This window comes from Hemiscyllium ocellatum, chromosome 28 (assembly GCF_020745735.1).
Source record: "Hemiscyllium ocellatum isolate sHemOce1 chromosome 28, sHemOce1.pat.X.cur, whole genome shotgun sequence".
Taxonomy (NCBI): domain Eukaryota; kingdom Metazoa; phylum Chordata; class Chondrichthyes; order Orectolobiformes; family Hemiscylliidae; genus Hemiscyllium; species Hemiscyllium ocellatum.
In genome coordinates, this window is record NC_083428.1 from 52438627 (window position 1) to 52459006 (window position 20380).

Here is a 20380-nt window from a genome sequence, read left to right on the forward strand (position 1 = left end):
ACAATATCTTTCCTTTAATAAGCTTTGCTCCTGAATTACATCCAGAAACAGTCCTATATTCATACATTGTCCTAATCATCAAGTTATATCCGAGAAGAGAACAATTTTGTGATTGAAATATTTGTAATAAAAAAAGTGGTCAGAAGAGAGCTTGAAACATTAAGTCTACATTTTACCAACGTGCAGCCAATGGTTTGTTCAGCAACAGCACTGACACAGAGATGAAGATCAGGGATATTATGAGCTGGTAGTGGACAGGTTTGGTGACAGGGAGAACACGAAACATAAATCAGTTCAAGACAAAAAGGGATCTTGAGATAGTGCAGAGTTTTGTTTGCAGATGTTTGTGAGGGAGTGGTCTGCAATTCAAGGATAATGAATGAAGACTGCAATTGAAACTGAAGACAATAGTTTCTTTCTCTGACAAATATAGATAACAGAACTTGCAACGAAGTTCAAACTTGTTTATGGCATGAATGAATGGACAGAGGTAGAGAACACCAACAATAGCGAGAATAGGTTAGTAGCACACCCTTCACCCCGCCCAGAATAATCATCAGTACTGCTGATATCCGATATGGTAGAAATCCCCAAGAGGGGGAAATCTTGAAAAGACTCAAGGAAAACCTCCTCTCCATTGTTGTAATGTTCCAGTCCACTATTCTCAGATTCAGATCTATGCAGCTGTTGATCTCTGTTACTGTTGGAGTTGATGTTACTGTTGATCTCTGTTACTACAGTGGGATAGCGCACTGAGTGAAGCCCCTCACCAATAGGAGAGGGAAACCCTCCAGTGATACAGTTACATTGCATGGAGACTGACATCAACCACAGTCAGGGCAAACAGTCCCTGCTTTCAATACAGCACATTCAGTTTACAATATAACTGGACTGCACTACCTGTTGACATTGCTGGCTATTGGTCACATCTCTCATGAATAGCTCCCGTGAAGTCAGTTGTGGGGGAGAATAAGAATATTTTCTTTTTGTAGGCTACATGATTCGCTTCTGTTGTCCGTTTACTATGCTGTAACCATCTCTCCAAAAACCCCTCCACCCCCCAAAAGAATCACAACCATGATGTTGTTATTGTGCTGATCTCTCCTCCACGGGAACAAACGCCAGCGAACAGACTGTCATTGGGCACAGTCACCCTGAACATAGACAAGAAGTGTGGACTTCTCCGAATGTTCCTCTCGTTGCTCTAATAAGGCAACTGTGGAACTTCCATAGAGAATATACTTCAGTAATTTATTTATATAAATTGACAGACTTCTAAATGCAGTTTCATTTGCTGTAAACCTTACATTTTAAAAACATTTTGGCCTAAGTCCAACACTAAAAGTGATAATTACAATGAATGCATAGATTTAAACATATGAATTAATGAGTCAGATTCAATGAACATGATATTGGCTGGGAGATAGGGTGGAATGGGAACAGTCGCTGTGGAGACTGCATGGGGAGTACAATGATATTCCCCAGTCATCATCCCTCTTTCTGACAGACAGAATTAAGTCTAATGCATAACAAGGAAATAGCCAACATTTGGGAGATGCAATGCTGAATGACAATATGAACTCAAAGGATTGATTGTGATAAAATGAACTATATTTTATATACATACCATCTAATCATTGGGAATACAGATTGAGTAGCGTCACTGGACCTGAAACATTTACTTTGATTTCTCTTTACAGATACAGCCAGGCCTGCTGAGCTTGCCCTCTAGGTTCTCTTTTTCTTTTTGCTTGAGATTTATCATATTGTTCATATCTGGCAGGATACTTACAATTGAAAGCAGACACTAATAACAAAATGTGAAGGGCAATGGGGACAATACAGGAGACTAACAGTAGAGATACAGTCATTCCAAGCTGGAAGAGACAATGGGCTGAGTTTCCCCCACTTTTGCTGAAAATAACTCTGTGATATATAATCAAAGCCTTTGGAGAGGGGGTAGACAAGCCGGTTCAACGAAGGATACAGAGTGCTCCACCAACAATAATCTATTCCTATTATCACATGAAATTTCAGCTGCCTCTAAAATGTCTTTTCAAATAAAGTGGAGTTCCTGAGATTTACAGGATCATCAGAAAAATATTCTTTTTTCCTTTGAATCTTAAAGAAGAAACAGATTTCGGCCGTAACACAGGTGTCCCAGACACACCAACTGTAATAGGAACAGCAAAGGACTTCATTGTTCATATATACAAACAGGAAATGATTGTAGAAGCGCAACAGATGAGTAAGTATCTGCAGAGAGAAACAGAGTTAACATATTGAATATGATGTGACACTGTTCTGAAAATGTCATGTTGAAATCAAAGGTTAATTCTGTGTATCTCTGCTCAGAGTGTGCCAGACCTGCTGAGATTCCCTCATTCGATTTCGTTTTCTTTCTGAACTGTGACAAATTGACTGATCTGAACGATATAAGCAAAGCTCTGTCTCAGTTGAATCGCGAGTATTTCTTATGGACATTAAATGAGAAATTACAATGTTCCTATGGTTGACAGAGCTCTAACTATCCATGACGTATTGCATTGTGATACAAAAAGATCATGAGACATTGTTGAAACAAAAACGGAAGTTGCTGCAAAAGGTATGCAGCATCTGTGCAGAGAAATCAGAATTAACATCTGTAGTTCAGTGGCCCTTCCTCAGAACAGATGGTAGCTCTGAAAATGTAGATTAATATACAGCAGAGGCTGAATAGCTGTTAATGGATAATGTTAGTAGCTAACAATAGGGAGTGAGTAATGGAAGACTACGTGATGACTAGGCCAGGTGTAGGGTAGGGGGCATTGAGGAGTTCAGTCCCTAAAATTATTGAACATTATTTTGAGTCTGAAGGGCTGCAGGGTTCACCCGCAGAAAATGAGGTGTTATTCTTCCAGCTTGCGTTGAAATGTCCTGAAATACTGCAGCAAGCCTGACGCAGAGATACTGGCCAGGGAACAGGATGGGGTATTAAACTGGCAGATAACTGGAAACTCAGGGACTTTTGCAGAGGTAATTTTGTGAAGTGGTCAGCCAGTCTACCTTTAGATTCCCCAATTTAGAGCAGATCACAATGTGAGCAGCGAATGTAGTAGACCGGATTGTGGGAAATGTTGGTAAGATGCTGCTTCACCTGGAAGGTATGTTTGGCCCTTGGATAGTGACGAGGGAAAAGATAAGTGGGGAAGTGTAACATCTCCGGTAGGGGAAAGGGAAGTGGACCTGTGGTGGGGGCTAGGGGAGGTGGTGTGTGTGGGGGGGGGGTTGTGAGCAGTGAATAACGAGTGGAGCAGGGTGTCCTGGAGGAAATGGTCACTTCAGAAGTTGGAAAAGGGAGAGGAGGCAAATATGTGTCTGGTGGTGGCATCGCGCTGGAGGTGGGGGAATGCGGACTGATAATTCTTCTGCATGTGAATGCTGATGGGATGGCAGGTAAGCACAAGGAGAACTCTAACACTGTTGCAACAGGGAGGAGAGAGGGTGAGGGTAGAAGTGCAGCAGGCGGGTCAGAACTAATTGTGGGCCCTGTCGACAACAGTGCTGGGGTATTCTCGGTTAAGGAAGAAGGTGGAGATTTCAAAGGCCACATTTCTGAAGTTGACATCATCAGAAGCAATGTGGTGGAGACGGAGGAACTGAGAGAATGGAATGGAGCCTATGCAGGAAATAGGATGTGAGGATGTATACTCCAGGTAGCTGTGGGAGTCGGTGTGTTAATACTGAATATAAGTGACTGGTCTATCCCCAGAAATAGAAGCAGAGATGTCGAGGAAAATAAGGGAGGAGTCATAGATAGACAGATGAAAGTGAGGGAAGGGTGCAAATTGGAAACGATTTTCCATTTCTGGACAAGAGAGAGGAGCAGCAGTTATGATATCATCTACTTATCGGAGAAAGTGTTGTGGATGGGAGGTGGAAAAAAATGGAACAAGGAATGGTCTACGTACCCCATGAAGGAAGAGGTATAACTTGGGCCCACGTGTTTATCCATACACCTCCTCTGTATGGCAGGAGCAGGCTGAAGTCATGGGTTTGCCCAGGCAGCTCTGTTTGTGGATTTTCAGGAGAATATAGAAGCGAGCACTGCTATCTGAGGATCATCAGCTTCGGGACTGTTAGGTGGGGGCATGGTGGGGTATGGGGTTGTGTGCAAGTGGGTGGGGATCTCCAGATGAAATGTGGTCATATTTAGTTAATAAAATGGCCTGAGGTTTGATGGTAGGGTTATGGACCAGCAGGTGACAGGTTGAGGTACTGAGAACTGGCACTCAGCCTCTGAAATTCCGAGGTGAGTCCACCACCCTTACCGACGCATGCTGAATAACACAGTCAGGTTTGGATCGAAGCATACAGCATAGATTCTGTTCAGAGGGTGATAGGTTGAACAGGATTCGGGGGATGCTGAGACATTAAGACAACGAGTGTCACATGGAATGTTCTCAATGAACAGATTGAGTTCAAGTAAACGCCAAAGGAATGGGTCCAGGTGGAGGGACAGTGGTAGAGCTGGGTGCAGGGTCTATGGGATGGCGAGTGGACTCTTGTCCAAAGAAATGGACACCAAGGAGAGAATGGTGGAGTTCAACATTATGTCGTTCCTGAAACTCATTAAAGTGGGGACACAGAGGGATAAAGCTGAGACCTTTGTCGAGTACAGAACATTCAGCATTAGAGCGTGGAAGGTTAGGAGGGATGGTGAATACACGACAGGAGGTAGGCTTGGGGGAGGGAATGGACTCAGAGTGCAGGGCATGGGTGGGGTGGCAGGTTCCAGATGCTCACAGGCATCTCTAAGTTATTCCATCTTGTGGGCCTCGTATATCTGGCGAGCATGGCGAATGAGCTGGAGAATGATGTAGAATTGGGGAATGGTGCAGCCTTGAGCCAATGTGATGTGATGCTGTTAGACAGAGAAAATGTTGATCTCAGTGTCACTGACATCGCACGACCAGTCCTCAGAAAGTAACTGATTGAAAATAATCGGAATCGTTATCTTATTGTAATGCTCTGATTTCATTGGGGTGACACTCAACCAGCAAGGTCTTACTTTTCTGAGACTTTAGACCAAACTGTGAAAGCTGAATGTATCTTGATGTTATTAATAAGACATATCCATCCATGTTTTGGAAGGCACTAGCTAAGGCAGAGATTATTTGTTATTCCCAATAGCTCGAGGGAAGGAGTCATTGTTCATTGAAGAAATTACCAGCACAGAATTTCCTCTGATTCCCATTAACCACAGTTTGCCGAGGGTGAATGATGCTACATGAGAGAAATATTACTTTGATGCAAGGGAAGTTACTCTGATTTCACTTCAAATGACACTGGAAAATCTGTTAAAATGGTAAAGAGCAATATGATCGAACACGCCTTGTTTGAACAATGTGGTCACTGTCCTCACAACGTTTAAGGAAAAACTGATGCTTGGACTTCTGATTCTGAGGAGAGGTTTGTTCTATTGGGATGAGGCTGTTTAGTTAGCACTGTGACACAGAGACAGAAAAAAAGTTCCACTCTGTATGGGAACAGAACCATACTTTTCATATTGTATTGGACAGTGGCAGGCACACACTATTGTCTATTCCGAATGGGCATTGATCATCCCAACCTCATCATTGACTTATGACCAATAGCAGCACGAAACCAGGAGTTCCCATCACTCTAGTTGGAAAGCAAAAAGGACAAGGCATGGCCAGTGGAAGTGAGAGTAACTGGGGAATTGGGGTAACTTACTGTGGGAGTGGAAGAAGATAGACGTGAAGAGACATCATCAGTGGAAGAGTATGTAGCAGCAGAAGGGGTAATGCAAGGGAAATAGGAATGTTAAAAAAAGAGTAGGAAGGCGGAAGAAGAATGGCTAATGACGTTTTAGTGACTGGGAAAAACTTGCTTTATCAAATATGAGTTTGGGTGAAAAACATCAATCTTCTGGAAAATTGGGATCTGGTTCCATTGAAAAGTACGATTTGATGTATTTCTTTTTCTATCCCTTGATTATTGTTCAGATTGCATAATCACTCTATATTTCTGCATCTCCAACAATTGCACATGATATTTTTTTCCCTGGTATGGTGTCTCAACATTTTTGATTTTTTTGAACAGTATGTATTTGTTTCAAATTCAAGGTAGACACGAGCATACGATTTGATCTCCTGCAGTTTGTCCTTAACGTCGAAGTTAATTGAATATTTATCCTCATCACACTAGCTAATTCAAGCAATGAGTTTGCGTCCATCCTGCCATAAAAAATTCTTCAGTTCTGACTATTGTTTCAAAGAACAGTGCCACACAAAAGGCTAATGTTCCAGTGCAAGTTGCCAAACCATAGTTCATTCTAAATTAGGTACACACTTTATGAATAATACATACTGAGGGGCAGAGTTTAAAAGGTAAATTCAAGTCTGTGTCGAAAATGCTATTTGCAGCTCCCTCAAAATAGGTGTTAACTACATCACTTTGTAAATTCTCCAAAATAAGAATAGCAAGAGACTGGAATTCTTAATTCTTCTTCTGTGAATAACATCTGGAGAAGAGGAAGGAAATCAAGGTTTGTTTGTGATATTCATAAATGATGATGGTGAGAATGTGGAAGATGGATGGCAGTGGAATGATAACTAATGTTGGGGATGATGCAAAGATTAGCTGGGTGCTTCACAGTGAGGAGGAAAGGGTTAGGATACAGGATGATATAAACAGATGATTTCTACATCTAGATTAATGGCCGATGAAGTTTAACATTGATAAATGTGAGATGATGCACATCTGAATTAACAAGACAAGTTAGTACTCAAACTGTGAAGGCGAGGGCTAAATTTTTCATTGCAGCAGGGAAGGTTGAGGAGGGAACCTGGTACAGGTGTACAAGAGTATATGGCGAATGGAGAGGATGAACAGACAGCAGCTGTTTCCCTTACTCAGACGGTCGAAAATAAAGGAACACATACTTAAAGTGAAAGGCAGGGGATTGAGAAAGGATTTGTGAGTCTATTTTGAACTGAGAGGATGCCACAGACATAGAATATAAAATTCCTACAGTGTGGAAATAGGCTGTTTGGCCCAATAAATCCACACTGACCCTTCAAAGAATAACCTACCCAAACACGCTCCTCCTATAATTACCCCTGACTAATGCAACTAACCTACACATCCCTGAGCACTATGGGTAATTTAGCATGGTCAATTCACCTAACCTGCACATCTTTGGATTGTGGGAGAAAACTGGAGTACCTAGAGGAAACCACGCAGACACAGGGAGAATGTGCAAAATCCATACAGGCAGTCATCTGGGACTGGAATCAACCTGCGTCCCCAGCGCTCGAAGGCAGGATTGCTAACCACCGAGCTGCCATTCAGCCCGTGGTACCATGTGTCTGGAATGCATTTCCTAGGCGGGTGATTGAGCCGGTAATCTCACAAACTTTCTAAAAAGCCTTTGGATATGCACTTGGTCGTGCAGGCTCGCATTTTCATTCAATGATTCGATGTGGTGGCAGCCATGAACAAAGATATATTCTGAAGCAATAGCTAATGGCAGTCGTTGGTTTGTTCCATTGACTGTACTCAGTCAGTGAGCCTCCAATGAAGTGCTGGTGTTATCTTCCACTTTCTATTTAAGTGTTTCTGTTTCCTTGAGTTGGTAATGTAATTTCCGGTGTCGATGTTGTCATTTCCAGCCCTTTTACTCAGAGGGTGGTAGATGGAGTCAAAATTGTTGATGGAGTTCCGGTTGGAATGCCGTGTTTCTAGGAATTCTTGTGCTTGTCTCTGATTGGCCTGTCCTAGGATGGATATGCAGACCTAGTCTAAGTGACGTACTTCCTCATCAGTACGTAAGGTATTCGTATTGGGATCATGTCTTTTGTAGCTAGCTGATGTTCATATATCCTGGAGACTAGTTTTCTGTTTGTTTTTTTCCCCGTTGTAATGTTTGTCACAGTTCTTGCAAGGCTTATTGTTCCTGTAGCAGAACAGACAAAGATGTGAATTTATTGCGGAACTCAAAAACGTTATTTAGTAAAAAAAAAACTCAATTAGTTGGCATTACAGCATCAAGGAATTCTAATTTCAAGGTTGTCAGCAAAAGAGCTAGGAGTGAAATAAGGAAAAACGTCTTTATTTAGAGAGTTGTTACAAATTGGAATTGAATGGCTGGGAAAGTTGTGGATGAAGATTCAAAAGAGAATTGGATATCTATTTGGAAATTAATAATTTAACGGGAAACAGAGAGAGGGCTGGCAAATGGGAGGCGCTTGGGAGACATTTGTGGAGCTGATGCATACATAATGGCCAATGCTCTCCTCCTGTACTTTATAGTTTTGCACACTATCATGTGCCAGGTGTGAATAAAAGTCAGTGTCCAATTATGTCACTGTGTAAATGCTCGAAAATATGTGATTATGTGGTGCAGCATAAGCATTTAAAATGCAAGTATTGCAAGGTCAGCTTCATTATGAAGTATAATTATTACTCAGAACATGAATATTTTACATGTTGTATTCCCATTACTAAAACAAATATATCATTGCTTTGTCACAAAACTCTTCGGAAAGCTCTGACACAATATTATGTCCGTTGCTTTTTTTCACTCTCCACATTTCGTATTAATCATCCTTCATTCTAAAAATTGGAAATTTTCAAAGTATTGTTCACTAAAGTTTGATAACACAAATAATTTATTTAGTTTAGTGTCCACAGTCCATGTTGAATTGTTGCCATTTTTAAATTGCTGGCAAATAGCTGAAGGTCGTACATTTCAGTGAGAAATTAAACTGATTGATTATATATACATGTATAAGTACGCTAATTCTATTTGTTTGTTCAATCGTTTTCTCCCTCTGAACCTCAAATCATTCAATAGCCAACCACTTTAAAAATATTGGAGTGGCAAATCATTGCTTTGAATCCTGACATTGAATATCTAATTCTAATTACCACAAGAGTTATGTTCTTTCTTCGCTAAAACAAAATATACATGCTTTATCTCTGTGTTATAAAATCTTGACATGAGCTTATATTTTAATTCCATAAATATAGAATCAACATAATTGATTGAAGAGATTATAGTTCAGTTGAATGATTATCATTCACATCTTATTTTTGTTCAATTCATGAAATATAGTAAACATCTGATTATTGTTCTGGTCAGGAAACCCAACACCTTGCAATGATCTACGCTGAAAATTGCTTCCAATAGATCTGAAATCATTTACAGAGATATTGGACCTCACAGCTTCCTGTGATACAGAGGAACTCAGTGGCCTGTTCCGAAATCTGTGCATTGATCTTCTAACCTGGTTCAGGGCAGTCAGTCAAACATTACTTCACAGCAAATAATTTGGAATTCACCTTGGGCAGGGGGAGAACCCACCAAAGAATATCACTGGTCTCAGTGTAGGTACAAATGTTGTCCAGATTAAATACTAATGGCTGACCAGCAATCAAATTTAAAAATTCATCTTCAGCCAGAGCCTGGCCCAGAGAGCAGACGTTTTGACATGGAGAGCCAGAATCACACCATACAGGTTACCTATTGTAATGAAACCTGACCTGCCTCCCAGACTCCATAGATCTGACCTCAGACCAGACAAGGGTGAAGACGTTAACAAGTTGACAATCTATTGCAGTGCCTTGTGTCTCACAAAGAAACCTCTAAATCCATATCCAATAAATGTCACCTTCACATTCTCCAGTCTCAAAATAAAATTGTACATCTCTGTGAATGGTCAGAGATTACAACATGGGTCACACAGTAGAATGTATGTGAAGTAACCAGCAGCAAACGGCAATCCAAAAATCACATTAATCACTGAACTTGGCGGATTCTGTCTGGTCTAAGTAACCACAAATATTATACTGGCTTTCAGGTGACTGTAACAATACACACCATAACTGGAGGTTTTGGCCTTACACCCCTCCAAAGCTTCCTGATCTCACACACATCACTCCCTCACACATTCAACAATTGATGAGAATCCACAAGCTGGGTGAAACTGGAAACACAGAACAGTGCAGGCCCTTCGGCCCTTGACATTCTGTAGAACTTTTTCTCCTACTCGAGGATCAGACTAACCTACGTACCTTTCATTATACTACCGTTCATGTGCCTATCCATTTAAATACCCCTATTATAGCTGACTTTACTACAACTGCTGGCTGTTCATTGCACACACCCACCACTCTCTGTTTAAAGAACCTACCTCTGATATCTCCCCTAAACCTTTCTCTAATTACCTTAAAACCATATCCCCTAGAGAGGCATTTCCATCCTGGGAGAATGTCTCTGGCTATTCAATCTATCTATGCCTCTCATCATCTTGTACACCGCTGTCAAGTCATTTTCCATTCTTCTTCATGCCAATGAGGAAAACAAGCTAGCTCCCTCAAATTTTCTTTGTAAAACATGCCCTCCAGTCCAGGTAGCATCTTGATAAGTCTCCTCAGCACCCTCAACAAAGCTTCCACATCTTTCCTAGAACGAGGCAACCAGAGCTAATCACAATATTCTAAGTGTGGTCTCACCAGGGCTCCATAGAGTTGCAGCATAACGTCGCACTCTTAAATTCAATCCCTAGGCTAATGAACACATCAAACACATCCTTAACAACCTCCCAACTTTGTGGGAGCTATGTCATGAACCATATGATCCCCCTGTTCCTTCACAATGTAAGAATCCTGCCTTTAACCCTGTATTCTGCATTTAAATTCGATTTTCCAAAATGAATCGTATCCCACTTTCAATATTGAACACCATCTGCCACTTCGCAGCTGGGTACTGTATCCTGTCAATGTTCCTGTTGCAAACTACAACAGCCCTCCACTCTATCCACAGTTCCACCAACCTGTGTTACATCATCAAACTTACGAACCTACCCTTCCACTTCATCATCCAAGTCATTTATCAAAATCACAAACAGCAGAGGTCCCAGAACCAATCCTTACAGGATACCACTGCTCACCTAGTTCCACACTGAATACTTCCCATTTACCACGACCCTCTGTATTCTATGGGTTAGCCAATTCTGTATCCAGACAGATAGGTCTCCCTGTATACCATGCCTCCTTACATTCTGAATGAAACTACCAAGGGGAAGTTATCAAACACCTTGTTAAAATCCATCCACTCAGCATTCACTGCTTTACCTTCTTCAGTGTGTTTCATCCCATCCTCAAATAATCCAATAAGAGTTGTGAAGTATGACCTGCCCCTCATAAATCCATGCTGACTATTTCTAATCAAACCTTGTTTTTCCAGAATCCTCTCCAATAGTTTGCCCAATACTGATGTAAGACTGACTGGTCTGTCATTCTTAGGAAAATCCCTGTTTCTTTGCCTGAACAAGGGATTACATTTGCCACCCTCCAATCAACCGACGCTACTCCAATGGAGAGTGAAGGCGCAACGGCACAGAAATCTCTTCCCTCTCTTCCTGTAGTAACCTAGAGTGTTTCCCGTCTGGTCAAAGGATTTATCTATCCTTATGTTTGTACTTCAAACAGTCTGTATTTCACCTCAACTTTTTACTCCCTGTCCAAACAAATGATTGACTGCTTTCCATTTCAGGGCTCTGTACAGTGCTGCCTTCCTGAGCAAGTTTGGTTCCCTATATCCTGTGTATTATGGAATAGAAAACATTGGAACGGCAGATGCCAAAGCTTTGACTCTGCTGCTCCTCAGATGCAGTCTGACTGCTGTGCTTTTTTGCGCCACAATTTTCGACTCTGATCACCAGTCCTCACTTTCTCCATCACTGAGGGCTGTCCCCTCTGCACACTGAGCAGGGAACTAATCACCAGACCAAACATTCATTCGGTCAGTGATAAATTTTTAAGAGGGGGCAGGTGCTTTGACATTTATTCCAGAGAGCTTCTTATATCAACACAGAGCAGATACAACAATGGGCAGTGCAGTGCTGGGCCGCACTGTGGGGAACGAAGCCAGTCAGCTGTTCCAGGCAGACGGAGGCGAGCATTATAGGACCAGTGAACGTGATATCACACATTTTGACTTTGCAAAGGAAAGACCCCAAAAATGTTAGAAAAATAAGAGCTTTATGCATTGGGGAGACAGATTTTATGGAAAACAATGACAGGATCTGGCCAAAGTGCAGTTGCTTCTGGGTGAAACTTTAGCAGAACAAGGTGGGGCGGGGGTGGGGGAATCATTTGATTAAAATTGCATTGATGACAGTGTCGGCCCAGCAAATTACACCGAAGATAAAATTTAGGAAAACAAACCCAGTGAACCTCAGATGTCGACACAAATTCCGAATAGGATGAAAAGGGAAAGAGAAGCTTAAATCTGGTACCAAGTGAGCAGGTCAATGAAGGTCCTAAAAGAATATAGCATGTGGAGGGCTAAACTTAAACAATCAGTGGAAGAGCAGAAGGAGGGGTGATAAAACTTTAGCGGGTTAGATTAGCAAGAATCCACAGTCATTTTGTTTTGGTTTATTAAGGGGAAGAGGATAACGCAGGAAAGAATGGGAGTATTAGAGACTAAGGGGACAGCCTGTTCACAGTGCCAGAGAATATGTTAAACACACCGTACGAATCGCTCTTCAGTTTGGAGAAGCAGTTCCTGGATTCAGGGAGAGTGACCGTTTGACCTTGAGAAAATTGACACAGGAGTTGAGGAAGAATTGGGAATTTTATGCAAGGTGGAGTGGGTAAATCACCAGATTAAAGACCACCAAGTCTCACATCAGTGAGAGGGAAACAATTGTAGAATATTGGGAGGACTGTTGAGGCTTGATCATTAAATATCTTCAAGGCTGAGACAGACAGATTTTTATGCAAGCGTAACGGGGAAATCACAGGAAAGTGGAATGGGGTATTCACAAAATAAATATAACCTAATCGAAGGAAAAGCAGACTCACTGAGCGGACAGACATATTGTTGTCCCTACGTCTAATGGTGTTCTTTTCCAATAACCTTGTATTCACAAGAACATCAAACTCTCTAACTATGGAGAGAGAGACACAGTTTGGAATGCAAGGAATTCATAAACGCAATACAAATGGACAGAAAGTTTGAGAGGACTGCAATAACACGGATTGCCTGTCAGGGTGAGGATTTGCATCGACACAATCATCACTACCAGAAGAAAGACCTCAGCAAGACACCCTCCAAGGCCAAGAGCAGACCTGGGGAGCAGGTTGTCTGGGGCCAGATGTCAAGGAGTGCTGAAAGCCTAAACACTACATCACTTTCGTGTCTCCTTCCTTCCCTGACCAAAATTAAATTTGGAGGGGTAGAGATACATGCCGTCGGTAGCAGAGTAAGCAGGAACGCTTTGACATGAGAGTCTTCGGACAGCTCAGCTCAGGAGAATATACAGGTAAACTCAAATAAAGTCCTTTTAACTTTATTGTTACAGCAGTCGAGATGGCATTTAGGGCAGTTGCACGCTCCATCTTGTGACATGTGGTAGCTCAGGGAGAATTCAACTGTCCCTGTGGGCACTGCACCCAGCTTCAGCTCCTGGGAGACCGTGTTAGGGAGCGACGCTGGGCGGCAAAGTGGGTCAGGAGTTAGCACAGCTCCCTCAGAGCACCAGTGACCAGGGTTCAAATCCTGCCTCGGGCAACTGTCTGTGTGGAGTTTGCACATTCTCCCCGTGTCTGCATGGGTTTCTTCTGGGTGCTGCGGTTTCCTCCCACAGTCCAAAGATGTGCAGGTTAGGTGAATTGGTCATGCTTAATTACCCGTAGTGTTGCGTGTAGGGGAGTGGGTCTGGGTGGGCTGCTCTTCGGTGAGTCGGTGCGAACTTGTTGGACCGAAGGGCCTGTTTACACACTGTAGGTAATCTAATCTAGGATGCACTGAGGATCATCCGAGATGCTGACAAATTCATAGACACGCCCCTAGTTATGTTTCTTTAATGACTGTAATATTCCAGTCCAACGTTCATCGTTCTGAGTTCATTTGCCTTATATGTCAGTCCTGCTGTATTTAAATGAACACAATTTAATCCAGCAGGCTTTCCTTGCTTCCTGTCATGTTCCAGGCAGAGAGTAGATGGGCGACCACCATGAATGGCAAAGGGAGTAGGCAGGGATTGCAGGAATCCCCTGTGGCTATTACCCTCGAAAACAAGTAGACCATTTTGGATTGTTGGGGGCGATGTCCGTTCAGGGGAAAGCAACAGTTGCCAGGTTGGTGGTACGACCACTGGCTCTTGGGCACAGCGGGAAAGGGTAAAGGTAAACAGGGCGTTAAAGTTAAGTGGGTCGATTGTTAATGGGACAGATCAGAGATTCTGTGGTTGCAAACAGGAATCCAAGATGATGCGTTACCTCCCAGCTGCTAGGGTCCAGGATGTCTCCAAGTGGCTGCAGAACATTCTCAAGGGGGAGGGTGAGCAGAAGAAATCATTATGCATGTTGGCATAAATGATATCTGTAGAAATAGGGATGAGGTACTGCAGTGTAATTACAGAGAGCTAGGAGAATCATTCTTTAAAAATATCTTGACAGTGATAATCTCCTGAGAGGGAGATTAACGTCAGAGACTTGCACTAAAGGGGATTCCAATATCTTGGCGGCCAGTTTCGCTCGGGTTACAAGGGAGGGTTTAAACTAGATTGGCAAGTGGTCATATCCTCAAGAGCAGGGAGGAAAGTGGAAGGAGATGCAGTAATCAGAAATAGTAAGGTTAGGCTGGAAAACGACAGAGAGAAAGTAATACATTTTTGATTAAATTGCATCTGTTTCAATGCACGAGGGCTGACAGGTAAGGCCGATGAACTCAGGGTGTGGATATGTAGGTGGGACTGGGATATTATAGCCATTACAGAAATATGGCTAAGTGATGGAAAGGACTGACAGCTTAATGTGCTAAGGAACAGGTGCTTTAGGTGAGACAGAGATGGTGGAAGGAGGGGAGGGGGAGTTGCATTTCTGATGAAGGGGAGTACCACAGCAGTAATCAGAGATAAAATAACCGATGGATCACCCAATGAGGCTTTGTGGGTGGAGTTAAGAAATAGGAATGGAATGGTGAGGTGTTGGGGTTGTAATATAGGCCCCCAAAGAGTCAACAGGTATGAGAGTAACAAATATGCAGGGAGAGAGAGGAAACCTGCAGGAGCAATAGGGTTACCATACTGGGGGATATTAATTTTTCTAATACTGACTGGAACGGCCAGAGCATTAAGGGATTTGATGAGATAGAATCAGTTAAATGCATCAGGAAAGTTTCCTCAAGCAGTATTCAGAGTGTCCTACTCGGGAAGGGGCAAAACTCAAACTTTTCTTAGGAAATTGGGCTGGACAGGTGACTGAATTAATACTGGAGGAGCACTTTGGGACCAGTAACCATAGTTCTATTAGTTTTCATATAGTTATGGAGAGGGACAAAACTGGTCCACAGGTTCGTGTTCGAACTTGGGGCGTGGCTCAGGTACAGGCAGCTGGGATCAAGGGAATCCCTGGAGGTATATAAGAGATACAGGAGTTCACTGAAGAAAGAAATCAGTCGGGTGAAAAGGGGGCAAGAAAGAGCCTTGGCTGAGAAGATTAGGATGAATCCGAAAAGATACTTAAATATATTAAAAGAAAAAGTAATAACTGGAGAGAAAATAGGACCCATCGAAGACCAATGTGGACGAGTATGTGTGGAACTCTAAGAGATGGGTGAAATCCTCAACGAATATTTCTACTCTATGTTTACCGTGGAGAAAGACATGATGACTTGAGGACTTGAGGAAGTTAGTCGTGATATCTTATGGACAATCTATGTCATAGTAGAGGAGATTTGGACATACTAGAATGTTTGAAAGTGGATAAATTTCATGGTCCTTACCCGATAGATCCAAGAATACCTCAAGTGGCTCCAGAAGAATTTTCGGCGACCCTGGACTATAATGTTGATCATCACTGACCACAGTGGACGTCCCAGAAGACTGGAGGGTAGCAAATGCCATACCCTTATTCAAGGAGAACTGCACAAAAAAAGCCTTGGAACTCCAGACCAGTAGGTTTAACATCCGTGTGAGGTAAGTTACTTGAGAAAGTTCTGAGGGATAAGATGTACATGCATTTAGAAAGACAGGCTTTGATTAGGAATAGTAAGTGTGGCTTTGTGCGAGGAAGTTTGTGCTTGACAATTTTCTTAATGTAATTGGATGAAGTGACTAGGAATATTGACTTGGGTAGGGCAGTAGACGTTGAAACATTTTGTGTTGGAAAAGCACAGCAGGTCAGGCAGCATTCGAGGGTCAGGAGAATCTATGTTTCGGACATAAGCCCTTTATCAGGAACGTCCAAAGCATCGATTCTCCTGTTCCTCTGATGCTGCCTGAACTGCTGTGTTTTTCCAGTGCCACACTTTTCGACACTAATCTCCAGCATCTGCAGAGCTCACTTTCTCCAAGATTTAGACAACATGGATTTCAGTTACACCAGAGCAGAATGAGGCCTTTCAACCCCTGGAGCCTGATATACAATTACAGGAGGAGGCCAATAAACCCCTCGGGCCTATAAAACTGTAACCAGATCATGCAGCACCAGTATCCAGTTACACAGCAACAGGATCAGTCTATTCAGTTACTTGAAGTCAGTAACACAGGAAATGGAAGAGGCCGCAAAGTGTCTGGACTATGGGGTATACTGGAATAAAACCAGGCTACATAGCCCCTCAGACCTGCCCTTCCATTCAGTAAGTCAGGGTCGATCTTCACTCGGCCGCAATTTCTCTTTTATGCCCAATTCTTTGTAGCCCTCAACTCTCTGACGGGTCAAAGTCCACTGATACCCACTCGCACCCCCCAAACATTTCAGTGCTTTGGCCTCCCCAACTGTGGTCCCAACCGTCACTACCCCCTGAGAGAAGGAAACACTCCCCACACATATATCTTGGCCTATTGAAATGGATAGAAGATATGAACACAGCGTAAAGTGACTGGCCCTGATATCATGGCAGTATTTGATTGAGCGAGATGTCAAGGAGACTGAACAAAATTTAACTTGATGGGAATCAGTTGTAAACTTCCCACTGGTTGACTCATTCAGAACACAATGGGGCTGGTGGACATCAATCCTCACAATCCCTGGATATCTGTGTGGGCAAATCTCAGGGTAGCTTCTTCGGCATAAACATCTTCAGCTGCGTCATCAATGTCTTTCCCGCTGTCATACGATCAGATGTGGGATGTTCTGTGAAGATTATACAATGTTCAGAACAATGAGTCACCTCCTAAGGTACTCAGGTATCAAATCTGGACAACATTCAAACTTGTGCTGCTAATGTAAATGTAACATTGATCAAAAGCACTGCTGGGCACTAAACATTTCCATGGTTAAAAGAAAGAGGAACTCCTTCAGCAACTCTATCTGGTTTCACAGTAATATAAGAAAGCCATTCCGCCCATTTGATCTGTTGGATAGCAAGAGGCGCAATGCGTTCACTCACTCCTGCCTATTACACAAGAAGACAATTTAAAAAAAAACAGTAGATGTTGGAATCCAAAATACACACGCAGGAAGCTGGAAGAACAAAATAAGCAAGGCAGCATCAAGACGTTGAGAAGTGAACGCCTTGGATATAACCATTTGTCAGGACTGTGGATGGGAGTAAGGGAGTCTATACATAAAGTGGCGGGTGAGGGAGGTGGAGGCAGAGTGGCGAGGTGAGGGATAAGTGAACACAGATCAAGGGTATCAGCGGGTTGGTGATAATGGCTGAGTCAAGTTGGTAGGTAGCTGGACAAAAGCTTGCTCAGAGGAATGGAAGGGAGGGGAGGGTCTGGGAAGGGAGTCGGGGGATTGGAAGGGAGGTTATTTGCAATTGGAGAATTCAATGTTGAGTCCCCGGGGTGTAGCTACACAGGAGACAGATGAGATCTTGTTCTTCCAAATCATGGTTTGGTTCATTGTGGCAATGGAGGACGCCAAGGATGGCCATGTCGGAAAGGGACTGGGAAAGAGAATTGAAATAGGAGTAATTTAGCTAGGATAACTACTACATTTTAAAACAGACAAAAACTTTATTCATAAAATTACACAATGAAACACAAAGAACTGAATATAGAATCACGACAGATTTCAACCTATTCAACTAGACTTAATTATGCTGTTCCGAGCATACACAACTGTCCCAATAATCAAACTCCCAATAAAAACCAGTACAAACGGAACATATACTTCCAGGTTGAAATTGAAGGTCAGAAAAGAGAGAGAGTTTCCACACAGCTCCCAGATGAACTTGCCAGTTCAAAACTCAACTGAAAACTGCTCAGCTCAATTCAGCTCAGCTAGTTCAGCTAAAATAGCTCACCACTCTCCGTTCATTATACTGGTCACTTATAAAGCATGACCCCTTTGGCCTGAAGTCTCATCTGTTTCCATAAAAACAAAAGGCCTCTAAAAATCCTTCTCATCTCTGTATCAAACCAGACTGATAGGAGCTTGGCCCCGTTTTATTGTCCCTGCCAAAGAAACCAAGGATAGAGTCTCCTTGAGCCAAGGAACACCTTTTTGACAAATAAGGGACTTGCTTTGTGACATGTCTCCCCCCACTAAAAGAAGAACCATCAATGCTAAAAGATGGCTGCATTTTTAACCCTTCAAACCCAGATAATAGACTCAAAACAGACAGATACACAATGCTAACTTTAAACATTCAAACATGCACAAACCCTTGCAAATTCAGGCCGTGGTACACCCACCACCGAACACCTCTGTATTTCATTCGAGTCTCAATAACTCATCAGCTTTCACGCTTTCGCGACCTTCCACATGCACAATTGTCAGATTGACTGGCTGTGACAAGAAGCTCCATCTAAACAATCTGGCATTTTTGTCCATAGTTTTTCCCACAAATGTGTTGTGATCAGTGTATACGATTGTCTCAGATGCATTGCTGGTAATGTAAACACAGTTATGGTGTAATGCCAACACTAACTTTAAAGTCTTTTTCTCCACCATTGAACATTTGTGTTGATGAACATGCGACTTCGCAGAAAAATACCCAATGGGTCTTTCTATTCGCCCATCATCATCCTGCAGGAACACCGGACCAATACCCACATCATTAGCAACGATAGCCACCTTGCAAGGCTTCGTGTAATCTAGTGTAGCTCATTCTGGGATCAGTGTTAACACAGTCTTTAGGCTGTAAAATGCCTTTTGACAGTCCTCTGTCCACGGAGAGTTCTTGCCCTTGACAATTTGGTGAGTGGAGCCGCCACACTGCTCAAAGTTTGGCACAAAATTTCGGTAAAATCCAGTCAATTCCATGAACCGTAGTACTGCATATTTCTTTTTGTCGACGGTGTGAAACATTCACCGTCGTTTCGTTTTCGTATCTCATGGGGCCATTTGTCCATGTCCAATAACGTGACCCAGGGACGTGACTTGGGCTTTCTCAAATTCACTTTTAGCTGGATTTAGCACCAAGCCTGCCTTTTGATTTTGATCGCACAAGTCCGATAAATGCTGTAAATGTTCCTTCCATGAGTGTGAAAAAACCACCTGGTCATCATCGTAGACCACATAGTTGGGTAATCAGGCAATGACCTTATTATCAGTCTCTGAAATGTGGCTGGATCGTTTTTCATACAAAATGCCACAATTTGAACTGATATAGTCCAAATGGCGTTATGAAAGCCGAAATTGCCTTTGCTTTCACTGACAGAGGTCCGTGCCAGGAGCCTCTGAGCAAATCCAACTTAGAAATGTAAACAGCTTCTCCCACTTGTTCGACACAATTCTCCAAGCTTGGAATTGGATATGCATCAGTCTTTGTAACGGCGTTGACTTTGTGATCGTTGGGTGCCATCTGGCTTTGGTACCATGACTATATGTGAACTCCAGTCACTGTAACTCACTTCGATTATGACATATTGGAGAGTGCACTCTATCTCCTTCTGAACTTGTGCCAATGTTGGAGAGTCATGCCCATAGGGATGTTACTTAATCAGAACAGCATCTCCTGTATCTATATCATGCATAATTATGTTCGTACTTCCCAGTTTATTGCCGCATATCTCTCCACAAGATAGTAAAACTCCTTTCAGGTCACTTTTCTTTACTTGTGTAAGGTAACTCAATCATTTATGCCAATTTCTGACAACTTCCTCATTGTTCAATTTGATTTGGTGAATGTCCAATTCAGAATCCTCTGAACTTGGATCTTCCTTCTGTGCTGTAATCATTAACACCTTCTCCTCTTACTTTCCTTCCCTGTCAAAATACCTTTTGAGAATATTCACATGACACAGTCCGTGAGATCTCATCCTGTCTGGAGTCCGTATCAAATAGTTCACCTCATTCAATTTCTTCTCAATTTGATAAGGTAAGCTAAAACTTGCTTTTCAAGATTCAACTGTTACTGGAAGTAACACCAATACTTTACTCCCAATTGCAAAATTGCCAATTT